This window comes from Apteryx mantelli, chromosome 4 (genome assembly GCF_036417845.1).
Source record: "Apteryx mantelli isolate bAptMan1 chromosome 4, bAptMan1.hap1, whole genome shotgun sequence".
NCBI lineage: Eukaryota > Metazoa > Chordata > Aves > Apterygiformes > Apterygidae > Apteryx > Apteryx mantelli.
In genome coordinates, this window is record NC_089981.1 from 39424205 (window position 1) to 39438497 (window position 14293).

At 38.9% G+C, this 14293-nt stretch overlaps 1 long non-coding RNA gene across 6 annotated transcripts in view; it reads left to right on the top strand.

Annotated features, from left to right (window-relative positions):
- The window catches only part of LOC106498335 (uncharacterized), a 35475-nt gene that overhangs the window by 245 nt on the left and 20937 nt on the right, over positions 1-14293 (top strand). For 3 of the 6 annotated variants that reach the window (XR_010884133.1, XR_010884131.1, XR_010884130.1), the window contains exons 2-4: positions 704-776; positions 1940-2008; positions 10955-11081. This is a non-coding gene — a long non-coding RNA (uncharacterized lncRNA). Of the gene's footprint in view, positions 1-92; positions 154-703; positions 777-1939; positions 2009-10954; positions 14275-14293 lie in introns of those variants that run through there. The other 3 variants (XR_010884132.1, XR_010884128.1, XR_010884129.1) reach the window with 3 other exon arrangements.

Genomic DNA, 14293 nt, shown 5'->3' on the forward strand with positions numbered 1-14293 from the left:
CGCGAGGAGCCCTCGGCGCTCGCCCCCTCAGCCGCAGCAGTGCCGGGGCGGGCGGGCGGGCGGGCACCGCCGTCGCGCCCGGCCCGCTCGCCCCTGAACGGCGGGCGGGCGCGGGACGTTTGCCTCCCTCAGGGAGGTGAGATGCTGGCGAAGGTGTGCAGCACTCACGGGTGCCGGAGGTTCAGGGCCCGGCGGGGAAAGGGAGCCACGCTCTGGCGGCCTTGGGGAGCTGAGGCCAAACATCAGAGCAGACGCAGCATAACCTGACTTTCCTCTGTATTTGTGCTGCACTAGTGTAACCTCGGGTACTTCAGTGAGTCCCGCTTAATTTAAAGCGATGCGGACAAGGGGGGCGCTGAGGCCTTACACCTAAGGACAAGTCGGGCAGTGCTTCGTACCTGACCACAAGAGCAGCCCCTAGTCCTGTGGTGGTACTCCGCCAAGGCACAAGTCTCCTCGGCCCCACTCTGTCTGCAAGCCCTGCGCAAGTGTCCCTCATCCTCTAGCGCGTCTCGGCTGGCACCTCGCTCTTGTGGTCAGGCGGCTGGAGGGAGCCCATCCCATCAGAATTTCACATAAACAGAAGTCACAGACAGTCCGAGGTTTACACATGCATGTGAAGTTATGCCTTACTTTTTAAAAGACTTTGGGAGATCCAGCTTCTTAGTTTACTTTTCTAAAAAAGAAAATCATTTATTTGCAGCTGGACTACTTGGACCACTGAATCTTCTCATGGGTATGTGCTGGCAGGATCAGACCACGGACATCCATGGGAGGTGAGGGCACTAACTACTTCAAGCATCAGAGTGCTTGCAGTTGCTTTGTAGTATTTTTCTTCCATTTACCAAAGCCAGAAGAATTAATGTTAGAATAGCACTGACAGGACAAATATGAACATTCTTATATTTCAACCTGTCTTTACAGGTTGATTGTAATGGATGATTAGAATCCACTGGGACTGAAATTAGAAGGGCAATGGTACACATAAAAGGGAAAATGAACTTACTGAGATATATACAATGAAAACAAAAAATGTGTCTTAAAGCTATAGACAAATATCAGCATTTTTAAAAGTCTCTTCCACATTTTATGGAAGAAATATATTTTCAGAGGAAGTATGTTTTCATTCATTTCAGAAGACATTTTTTCAAGAACACTATGCCTAGAACTGAATATAAAGTAACACAAGAGAAGCCCCAAGATACCAGTTTCCCCTGAACCTCAGTTACTTCCCTCTAAGCTTACAATGGGGCTTCTGGATTCTGAGTCCTGGCTTTTTGATAGGAGCCTGGAAACTTTTGCAACCCTGAGTTCTCATGCTTCCAGGCTCCCAGGTCCGTGTGAGGAAGCCTGGTGTCTCAGGCACAGCTGCATCTCTGAGTATTGTCAGTCCGGGAACCCAGGCCCTTGGCTGTGTCCTCTGCCAGCTCCATCCCCTGAGCCACAGAACCACTAGTTCCTGGCCTTGGCTGCTCCACAGAAATCTTGAATTGAGTGAAAAAGTCTGTCAAACCCAAGATGTTTCAGATGAAACATTTCAAGCTCAGCAAGCAAAGTCTGTTTGCTTAGCAAACTGTTTCCAGTTGGTCCTAAATGTAACTATTAGATAATATAGTCACAAAAATAATAAATTTATAATGCTGTAGTCCTGTAAAACTAAGATTCCCAAAGCATTTCACAAATGCTGAATCAAGCTTCACAGGCATTCTATGAAGTACATAAATATTAAATAAATTATATTTTATATGGAAAAATTAAGACAATATGTGACAACCACAGAAAAACTAGAAACTACCTCTTTTATGTCCCTCTCACAGTGTTGGATATTTAAATGTGTTAAATGTTAAAAGATAAATGTGCTTGTTTGAAAAATGAAAGAAGGAACTGTTTCTACTGCATGACTTTACACTAATGGTCCTTTTTTTCTCCTCTTTTTCAGATATCAGGAGGATGTTTTTGAAACAGTGTGGGCTATCCCTGCAACATCACTCAAGTAAGAACTAGAAAGGTACAAGCTAGTGGTTGTATGACTGCATTTTTGGTAGCCATTTGGGAGGTTTTTGTCCTTTATAATTTGTAAAATTACAAATTTCCCTATAGAGAAGAAAACAGAGGAGTAGAAGTATATTTTAAATGTTACTAAAATGTTATTACTTGTATTTGTCTTTGTTCTTTTTCATTTTGTGGTCCAGCATAAAGTCTTAACAGTGCGGAGCTAAGAGAAGACACATAATGCTTCATTTTTGTCAGATTTTGCCAAAAGATAGATCCAAAGCCTGTTGAGTATTGCTGCTGGTACTCCAAGACTTGCATAGTTCTAAGGCTTGCACTGTTGTCAATTGTTGCATTTTTTTGCAAATAATGAAAATCTTTGGTTTAGTTTTCTAATATTGTCTTGAGAGGAAAGACCTCTTCTCTTCTGCAACTCTGTCTAATTTCATTTTAAAAACCTGCCTGAACTCCGTCATATTTTTGAAGAGCTGAATCTGTTATACTGTACTCTCATTGCGCTCCATTTAATTTGCTATAGTTCCATGTAAGTGAACATGAGTTGACTTCCATGTAATTCATATATATTTGGGGGAGAATTTAGTCCCTCTAACAACCAAGTTAGATATTTCACAAAACTGGACAAAGTACTCTCTGTTTTTCTTTCCTTCTCAGATTCCTTCTTTACCTTTTTTTCTCATTCACTGTTTGCTCCCATTTTAGTGTTTAAAACCCTCTGTTATTAATATAATGTCTTGTCATGGTCTGAATTTTCCTTCACATTCTGAATGACAGCACACAGCATATCTTTTGTCTGTCAGACCAGTATAAAACATCATACAGGTTGAAAAATCAGAAAACCAAGAGAGGGAGACACACTAGAAAGCATTCATATATCATATGCTTACTATATATGTTATCCTTTATGCATAACAGAAAGCATGTATCATCTTGAAAAAATAAAAAGCTTCTGGAATTTTCAAAACAGAAATTAAAACAATTTAGTGAGTAAAAAGGAAGCCAAATAATCAAGAGTTGCTAACTAAGCAGCAACTGCAACAGAAGCAAATACAGAAAATTAGAAAGGTATCTTAATGATTTCGCTAAGGAAGCTGAAAATGTGTAACAATTCACCAAGTTATCAAATTTGATAATCACATATTGCAATGACCACCCACCATTCAAAAAGGGGGAATTTTCTAACATCATCTTCCCAAAAATCCATAGTTGCTCTTAAATTTTGGATTGCACCTACAGAAAATGGCCTATGGGCATAAAAGCCTCCAATCTTAACAGTGCTACAGAATCATTCACAGTGGAAGAATTTGTTAAGGCAGTTAGGGGATTCAAGAATGGGGAATCATCAGATGCAGGCAAAGTATGGGCCAAGCTATGAGGTAAGGTCAGAAAAATATCTGAATAATTTCTCAAGATCTGCAGCAGTACATGGAAAGATGAGAAAGTAGGAAAAGTACTTTCCCACGAAACTGCAAGTTTGGCAGATAATATTGGTGACAGTAACTGGTGTATACATATATTTGAGCTTGACACATGTTTGCAAGGAAAGAAGTTACTACAGTTTTTTAAGTTAACTGCTGGTCATTTGAACTGTAGTAATTACATACACGTTCTTACTTAATGATGTTCCAAAATAAGTGTATTAGCTTAAACTATCTTGAAAGCAGGTTCACATTTAAATTTCCACCATTGCTAACACCAAAATAAATGAACAAAGATAGCTCCACACAGACAACTCTGAAGGTTTCTAGATCTTTGTCTCTTTTCTGAGATGGACTGACAGTTAATGGACAGTCTTTCTAGCAGTCAGAGGTGAAACTGCAGTATCAGTAAATGTATCTAAGCCAGTTTTACTCCGTGGCTCAGGTAACAGTAAAGATGTAAATGGAGTGGCCTACAGTTCTGTAGGAGTTAGTCACACAAACTATTTATCTACACTGGTTAGACTATGGGCAGCTCAAGTGTGCATCAATAAACTGCCATTTTACTTTCCTACTGCATATCCTAACAATTGCAAAGAAGACATAGTAAAAGAGAAGTGTCTATTCCTGAACAGACAGGAATGTCTGTTGAATGTCTGTCTTGAACATAGAGAAAAAAAAAAATTAACATTCACATTTTTAGCATTTAAATGCTTTACCCACAACAAACTTTGCATTCTCCATCAAATAACTAACAGCTGCACAAACTGTGGAAATGAATATGTTATCATGGCATTTTTCCAGCTCAGTCTGGACAAAAAGGTTCTTCTTCATTTCAATAATGTATCATAGTTTTTCTTCCATTATCACCAGTCGTAGAGTCTAAATGGCTAGACACATCAGAGGTATTCCTCAGGCTGAAAATTTCTCAGATTACTTTGTGCGTCTCATATTTAATCTTTGGAAGATGACGAGGATTCTAGCATATTTCATTTATTTTTACTTATTGCAAATCTAATGAAATGATACACTAGGAATCTTTACCACAGGGTGCTGGGTGTCTCTTGAAATTTACCTAGTGTGCTAAGATTTTTATCAGGGAATAGCCAACATTTCACAAGATCAGTTTCTTAATGCTCTAAATGGAGAATAATAAATGGACAGAACTAATACTTTGTGGGGAGTTGACAGCTCAGGGAATTGGTAGTAAGAAAGATTCTGAGGTTTGCTGATGCAGGATTGTTGGTGTGAATACAGAACACTTTGTTGTTTTGTAGCATGACTTTTGTTGGTTTTCATGATAGGGTTTTGGATATGATTTTATGAGATTCTGACTAGGAGTAAAGCTGGCTGAAGAAATTCCGCTCTTAGCTTCTTGTTCCTAATCTGAGCCACAGTCTGTCACTTTCCTGTTTCTTCTGGCATATCTGTTTGTAGGGCCCTGCTGTAAATTGGATTATTAATGTGGTCCATGGTGAAAGTGGGTTTGGGAGGGTCATTTCAATCAATTTAGAGTCCAGCCCCAAACACCCTTGAACAGGCACAAGGGAGGGAGCAATGAATTGCAGCATAGGAGTTTCATGCTCCATTGTATCTGTTGTATGGATAATCAGAGACTCAGTTCTTAACTGACACCATTTTATGCACACTACAACACAAAATATCTTTTAATCTTTATAACTAAGTCATTATTTAACGTTTACAGTAATTTGATCTTAACCTATATACATCTGGCTGAGTTTGATAAGCTTTGCTCCTTATCTCTGTATCCAAATGACAGAAATGTCAGAAGATAATAAGAAACCATAGGATGTAGGCGGGTATAATGTCATTAACACAGTACCCACCCTCTGTAATGCTTATGACGTGACAGAGCACTGGCTATGCCAAAACATGGGGTTTTACAACAAGGCTTACAGTGAATACATACTATGCAATTGGGACACTGAAGCTACACTCACTTACTATACTGCCTCTTACCACTTGCCACTTAGGAGAAATTTTTATTATTATAATCTATTTTTTTATATATTGGTTTTGTTCTTTACCATGCAAAGATGCAATCAGGTCAAGGCTTCGTAGGAACAACTAGACAATGGCCTTTGCTTGGAAAGCTGATAATCTAAAATTAGCCATGACACAATGAGTGTAACAAATAGTATGGAGGGAATGAGGTAAGGAAAAATCAAAGTGGCAGCTGTATGATCATGCAGTGACTCCAGTGAGTCACATGAACATAAAGATGTTCAGTAGTCCTTTGAAAGGTAGAGGATTTACATATGAACTGATAACCAGATCACTTCTTCAGGCTTCACAGAAGTGAATCTCAGATGAGATTTGAAAGATGACAGGGTGGTAACTAAAGGGATCAGAGCCAGAACTTCAGTGAAATGTGTACATGAATAAACTAAATATTACATATGTCAGACAATTTAGTAACAAATGGAATATCTTTCAGAATACTCCTTCAGGCTTCCCTCTGATAGAATGAAATAACTGTTTAAAAAAAAATCCCCTTCCTACTACTGCTGTGTAGACACAAACAACAGTGACACCCCACTTGAACCTCTCTCACACTGTGGTAAATTAGCCCTTGACAGCTCTGAGGTCAAGTGAAGCCAAAGGTGGTCTACAGAACAACTTTGGTATCACCAAGAATTTAACCAATTAATTTTATCCAGGGGTTAGAGAGAAACACTAGAAGCAATTGTAGCTGGAGGCTTACTCTCAGCTTTTTCTGTGCTTCTGGATTGTACAAGGTAGAAAAAGTACAGTAATCCAGGTGGATTCCTTAGTACAGAAGGTTGCAGGATGATTTAGAGCATCATATCCTCATGCCTCTGAACCCTGCAGATCCTGACACAGAGATGAGCTAGAGAAGGATCACTGTGGTAATAAAACTGTGTTCTGTCTATCTTGAATTGCCAGATGGCCCTACAGAGCTGCTCTTGAATACGTTGATGGCCTAAGACTGTCAGAAAGTTACCTCTGTTCCTTTCCTATCTTGTGCTGCACAGCTCTGAGTCAAGGTGCTCTGTGACATCAGGCTTGTCTTTTTTTACTAGCAAATCTCTGTCTCTCAGATTCTTAACTCTGAAATGGTCTAAAATATTTAGGTATGTTTGCAAAGTTATGAATACCACTTAGAGAATAATTTTAATAGACTGGACATTTTTCTTCAGATGAAAGATTCCATGTTAACATAATCAAACTAAATTTGATTAACTAATCCAACTTAATTGGGTAAAAAAGACAGTATTAAAGCCTCGGGAATGTTTATAATTTCATTATGCTTACAACCTTTTCACTGTATTTGATTCATGATGCAAAATGACATGGTATAAGGGATGTGTGAAAGACTATTGAAAGTAAGGATTGGAGGAATATTGTTTCATGATCTTGTAGAAAGTGTTAGGACCCTGGTTGTTTAGACTGAACTTTGCATTTGCCTAAAAGTTCTGAAGGTCTTTCTTTACCCGAAGACCATGGAGAATAGTAAGACACCCTAGGGAAACTTGTGTTGTTATTGATTCTTTCCTGACCTAAAGAAACCAGCTGTATGAAACAGATGATAACAGCTTACTTTTCAGTTCCACATGTTCTTTCTTTAGATTATTAGCTGAGATTGTTAACAAGGCAGCCAGTTAGCCCTGGTTGCAGTGGTGGGAATTTTTGTGCTCTAAACACCTGTGCAGTAGGAACAAGGCTGAGCCCAGTGAACATTCATCAGATGATGACAACAATAAATTATTGAAGTGTTGAGCTAGATTTGAAGAGGTAGCACAAAGATAAAAGACTCCAGAGACCCTTTGCAATTCCCTTAGTCATCCATTCCCACTGAAAGCTTCACTTTTGAAGTTTCCAGGAGGCTTCATGTGACCTTTGGTCGTCCTTTTGGTAAGAACTCTTATCTGTCTAGTGCAGCCCCAGGCTCTTTTTTGCTGTTCTACTCAAAAACAGTTATTACGGGATAAACAAACTGTGTTTGCTGATGCACATTCTCAGTTTCCTTATCAGCTGAACAACATGCTTCTCACGCATGTTGGGTCAAATTCACTCCTGGTCCAGCTCCAAGAATTCAAGGGGAGCTGCGCCACGGCTCTCTCGGCGCTCACACCTCCTGAGTATGAAAAAGGCATAACCACTCTATGACAAACCATTGTTTTACAAGTGGGACCTAGAATTTCCTGGTGTTGCAAAGTGTCCTTAGATTGATGATTCCACATCTGAGATATTTTAATAAGCTACCAACATGATACGTAACACTGTTTTATGTAGCTGTCAAGACATTGCAAGATATTGACAGACTGAAGGCTACATTTCTTATTGTAGAACTTCAGTTTTAATGTGATTGTCTCTTTAACATAAATATAAATAGGTAAATAGTCTATCTCAAAACCAGTTAGCAGGTAGTGGAAAATACATCAGTAAAGTTATCTGATATGAGATGAAAGACACGTATCTGAAGAGAAAAGAAAACCAAAACCGTAACCTCAGCCCAGAATCAGAGGCCTGGAAAAGTCAGAAGGCTGGAGACTGAAGTTTAGGGCTCACCTGACCATTGCCCAGGAGATTTCTGCTCAAACCAGTTGTTAGGAGTCAGCCAACATGGTTGAGAATCTACTCCATATACTAAGAAGAATCTAAACCTACTGCCATAGAAAGGGAAAATACATCTTGTTACTGATATCATATGTCATTGAAGCTATGTAGACAGCAGGAGTTATCATACTGTATTTCACTACTGTGAGTATCATCAGTCGGTTATGAATAAGCTTGTCTAAACTCTCACCTGTTAAATTTAGGTGCTTTTGCCTCGTCTCCTATGTCTCAGATGCTCATTTGCTGACATGCTACACTTGTGCATCCAGTGTCATTTGGCTAATCCAGGCCTTTTTGCCATTAGTAGCCTGGCACCCATTTGTGGTAGCTGTCACACAAGAGAAATGCCTTTACATTTTTGTCCTTTAGACAGAGGGCTGCAATGATTAACCAAACAAGAAAACAAAAGCCTATCTTGATTTTCAGGCTTCTTTCATAGCCTTCTTACTCACAAGCTCTTACCAAACAAACCAAGAAGATAGAGCCCTGGAGAGAAAACATCCAGCAATCTTGTGAAGGGTAGCTAGCACAGGGCTGCTGGACTACAAAATCCAAATTAACTTGGGTCATGTGTTAAAAAGGTTATTCTTCTATCAGCACTGTAGAGCAACAGCTACTTTTCACTGACTCCAGCTACCAGTGTTACAGCATCCCCTTCCCCCTGACCTGTTCCAGCACCTTCACAGAAATACAACTTTTTGCACTTCTTTCTTTCACCCCTGATTACAGGCTTTCACTGAGTTACACCAGTGTACAAATGTAATCAGAATATGTCAGAGAAAGAGTAGAGACGATCATGAAGCATTTAGCAAAAAAGCGTTTTTAACATTTCCATTAAAAAGGAAAAATCTTTTTCCCTGAAAATCTTAAATGGATTTTTCATGTATGATGTGTTTTCTACCAAAAATTTTATATATTTGAAAACCAAGTTTTCAGTAGAAAAACAGTGTAATGGGAGCTTTTTGATCATCCCTGTTACTGAGTAAAGTCTTTGATTATCCTTCAATAATGGTCCTTACTTCTGCTGTTCAAAGTTGTTGGCAAAGAACATAGATAAGGGGGCTTAAGGGTGCTTCAGCATTGCTTGAGTATTGCCACAAACAGTGAAATGGTGACTCTCTCTATATATGTGAAAAATAAACCATAGTTGTCATCAGATGCGTTTATTTTAGCAGAAATTCATCTTATAGTTCCTCACTTACTTACTTTTATGACCCAATGCCCAAATGTCCTTACAGGCTTTTAACTCCTGATTCTGCAAACATGGATGAACTTTATATACCAGCTTGTCTCTCATACAGGGAGGAGAGTGCTTCATCAGTGTATCAATCACTTTCATATATAATTCACAGAAAGTCACCATTTAAAATATTATTTGAATGTTCAAACTGTATTTGAGAATGTAGGAGGTTTGTATTCGCACTGCTGGGTAAGTGAGGACGTGCAATACTGATACCTATTTCACCAGCAGGTGCAAAACAGCCCATGGCTGAATGGTTACACACAAGTCAAGATATCTGAGTCCTGTTCTTGTATAAGGTTGGCTGAGTTACCATGTGATTTTTAGGCAAGTCATGTTAATCTTGTGCCTCAGTTTCCCCACCTGTGGAGTGGGACTTGTAGCTTAAAAAGGGAAAGAGTGATGGACTAAGGCCATTAATGCTTGCAAGGTACTTGAAGAGTGTTGAATAGAACATGGTATACTTCTGCAAAATATGTTTATTAATTAACTGTCAGAGATCTGCTGGCTTATTAGGATCCTTTTAGAGATATGCCCTCTAATTAGACTAGTACAAAACAACCCACAGCAGGAGGCAATAGGCTGCTTCAGACAAGGTTCAACTTTCTTTCAGTTTAACCTTCATCTCATTGATAGACTTCTGAATCTTAATTTAATTTACAATTCCTTAAATGTTTTCTGATATCATGTCTCAGTCTCTCTGTTCTGTATCTTTTCATGGTTTCTTTTTTGTCATGGGACAGAAGGATAGATGATTTGTTCCAGTGTCCATTAAAATTTCCATTGCCTGCAGTGCAGTATGCTCTATAAAAGAAATGAACCTGCTGCAAGTGAAATAAGCTGATGCTGCACTGTCTTTTTAGAGCAACAAAAATCTTTATAGATTATTTTTCTAAGTGTTACGAATCTCCTTCAAAGTCACAAGTCACTGTTATCAATTAATATACTTAATAGTCTCATTTTCAATTCACATGCAGGCCATGCAGGGTCTGTGCTCATCCTGGCAGATGCTTGAAAGCCTTGCCTTTCAGAGATGAAATGTTACCTTGTATATGATGGGGGTAGTAAAGGGGGTGATTCAGGAGCAGAAAGACACGTTAAAGTGCAGCACCTGAGGCCTTCTTATTTTCTGAATTTACAGTCTCAGACTGGCAGTCGTATAAATGAGTGATGCTCTGTGATGTTCTTTTCGAAACAGACTACGAAATTGGCAGGGAGTCTTCAGTTTTGTGCTGATGTGTCCAGAATTCAAATAATTTGATTCTTGGATATGATGACAGTTGGAGGCACAGTATTACCTTGAGAAAAGAGATGGGAGAGACAGCTGCTGTATCCTGTATTGAATTAACAACCGATTCCCATTTACTCTCTCCACTGAAAACTCTGTTATGCAGGATTCTTATTGCCCTTATTCAAGGGCATGGAATTAAAAAGTGATATTCATGGTAATGCTCTCATCTTCCTACCATGACATTGAATAATGGGGACAAAGAAGGGAAATCTTGAATGATGATATGCCTTTTAAAATACTGCTGATATTGAAAACATGTAAAGGACAATGCATTTGAATATTGGCTGATAAAGTCATATTCAGATTATTGTGCTTTTTTTCCTATTACTTTATATAATTTTGCTTTTATTTTTGTCATTGTTTGTGAAACATTTTATTTTCTTATAATTTCAGGAGACGGTCTGTACTGTAAGGAATACACTTGAGAGGAGGATAAAGGTGAAGTGTTGGTTACACTAATTCCAGGAGAAATCTATTCTCTCTCCTCCTGGATCCAAGGAAGAAGAGTTATCAGTAACTTGTGAGTAGTATGAGTTATGAAACTGACTTTAAAGAGTGGTAAGCTGCAATAGTTTGGTAAACAAATCTAATGGCAAAAGAAATGCTAGGAATGACTATAATGTTTTCCTTACACTTTTATACTTAATAGTTGTTTATGGTTTTTTTTAACATCTTCTCTTTGCTGACACACATACTCTATGTTCTTTGATGTCTAAAGGCTTATCTGGCTGGGAAAACTGCATCAACAGACTGCTCTAATTATACAGGCAGAGTAATAGTATTGCTCAAGTGGAGGCTCCAGTGTCATTTTCCACTTTAGCTTAAGGCCTTTCGGAAGTTACATAGACCAAATTAAAATGGTGGTCTTATAAGAAAATAAGAATATCCACCTTGGACACTGCAGCATCTTTTCATTAAAAATGTTTTCATTTAGGTTTTAAAAAATATTTTCCTGTGTACATGATACTGAGTGTATTTCCATTACAAGGTTTTAAAGGATTTTACAAAATAAGTAATAGTACCCCATTTCACAGCTGGGCAACTGGGGAGTAGAATTTTTAACCGTATTTCCATAAGTCACACAGGAAATACTTTCTGATGTGGGAACAAAACCTAGATCTTGCTCTCATTAGTACAAAACCACAAAGCCTCTCTGAACTATTGACACTGCTACCTAATCTCAACCCCAGTGTTAATGAGGCCACTTACACTCAATTTTCAGTCAGATCTGAAAATATGAGTCAGATATGAGGTGGGATCATAGAAATAACTTTGCAGTATGCCTGAGTCAGGTTAAAAATTGCACCAAAAGGGGATTAGGGAATAAGTGTCAAAACTCTTATCTGTAATGAGCTCAATTGATTCTGACCACGTCAATGCTATCTTCATACTAGTATAATTCTGTGATTTCTGTTATACCATCATACTGTATGAGATCAGAATGCGACTGAAAACCTCTTTAATAGCAATTTTGAAAAGTCAAAATCACTGCTTACTTTGTCAAAGTGAATCTCATTTTATCTCCCATTTCTTCTAGCATAGTCATAAATGTCAGCAGAACACTACCTGCTATTTAAAATACATGGCATTCATTCAGAGATTCTTCAGTTGGCAGGTCCATGTGTTATATTAGTGTTCCAGGCTCCCCAGTGCATGACACTCTCTTTGATACCAGTTTGTCTCAATATGCCATTAGTATGTGACTACAGAGAGATCAGCTTTATAGCTGATTGCTATCTTCCTTAAAATTATCTTGCCATGAACTAGCAGATGTTCATGAAGTTATAAGCGCTCCTCTCCCCTGCTTGTACAGCAGTGCTGTCAAGGTATATTTACCTAGGGAAAGCAGAAGCATGAAAGGAGAGGGGCTCTGCAGGAGACATAGCAACAGCGTGACAGGGTATGATGACCTGGAAAGCTTTAAAGGCATCTGCCACTAAGTGTTGTTACTCCCTTGTCTGGTGATGAGGAGCTTGCTACGTGTATACACTCCCACATGCAGAACTGAAGAATGATTGTGCACCTGCACCCTGCATTAACATCATGTTACATCCAGCCCTGCATTTTCAGCAAGCTGTGTAAACTAGGGAACAGGGATATTGAGACTCAGTTTCTAGCTGGACAGAATGTTGGTAAAGAGCTGCTGCTGATGAAGAGAGATGATAGCTGTATTCTCCTTGTTCTGGGTGCATAGCCTTATTGCCTGTGCTGGCCTGGATATATTTTAGGTTGAGTTATAATTATACCAGCTGCCTGTGGCCTCCAGAGGTCAGCATATCACTTGAGAAGAACTGAATTGCAGCGCACTGAGGCTATGTTTTCTCCCTTCAAACACGATCCTGTTTTGTCCCCTATATAGTTTCCAACTTCAGCAGTAGTAAGAAGATTTGAAGCTTTTTGCCCCCAACACTAGTTGTGACAACAAAGCAAAAAAAGAGCTCTCAGAAAAGCCATTTGAAAAGTCAAGATGTTGGCATTGCACTACCGCTTGGATGAGAGATCCTTTAAGTGACAAATTTACTGAAAAGAATCTGACAAATAGATAATCTCCATCTGTTTAGATGCTACTGCTTATACTTTAGTACTGATGGGGTGTATGGACATACCAACCATTTTCTGAGTCTTGTTCAATTTTTTGCTATAAGCTTGATTTCTGAATACACGCTTGAACACCACATGCAATTCTAGTGACACTCTCAAAAAGGATAAAGTAGAACTAGAAAATGTACAAAGACGAGGAATAGAGGTTATTGGAGGTGTGGAACAGCTTTCATGCAACACGAAACTTAGACTATATCTCAGAAAGAAAAAAATTGGAGGGGATACAATATGAGTCTTTAAAGTCAGGTATAGTGCAAAGAAAGTCTACAGAAAATGACTGTTCATTATCTCCCATGATATGATGGGCACCTAGTGAAGTTATCAGGCAGCAGGTTTTAAAATAAACACATCATGGAATTAGAATGTGAAAATTATTGCTTTAGGACATTACGGAGGCCGGAAGTGTAAAAGAGTCAAAAAAAAGGGACTAGGCAGACTCATGGAGAATAGGTGTACGAGTCGCTATTAAGCAGAGGAGTCTGAAAGCAAGCTCAAACAAAGGCTTCATGAAGAGCACCTCATTCCATGCTTGCCTTGCTCTATGCTTCCCTAAGCAGCCACTGCTTTTTGCTGTTGGGAGTAAGATACCTAATGTCCACTTTTGTCCAGACCAGGCATGTTTGTCATGTTCTTAACATTACTATTCAGATAAGAAACTCCCTTTTAGCTTAAGAAGCAAGAGACAGCAGTCTTTGCAAGAAGGGCTCTGAATTTAATTCTAACACCAGCAAGTATTGATTGACTCTAGTTTTATTATACTGGATTCAATAATCCAGAGCTAAATCAGGACCAGCTACGTTTCTCAGAGACCCTAATCCTACATGGTCTCTTCTGAGATCAGATGGCCTCTGTCTTTTTGTTGCAAAGGAACCCCCAAATGGTTTTCTCTGTGTGGCAGCCAGCCATAAAACATCCTCATAAACACCAAAGAGCCTCAGTGTCACACAATACTATCTGATTTCTCCTTGTCATGAAGAACTCTACGAAGCTTATTCAGACCAGTCAGTGTTTTCATATTACTGGTTTGAAAAATGCCCTGAAGCGAATCAAATATGTGTCAGCTGTAGTCCAAATGTAGAAACCCTGCTACAAAAAACATCCAGTCCAGCTCCAAATAAAAAGGAAATAACA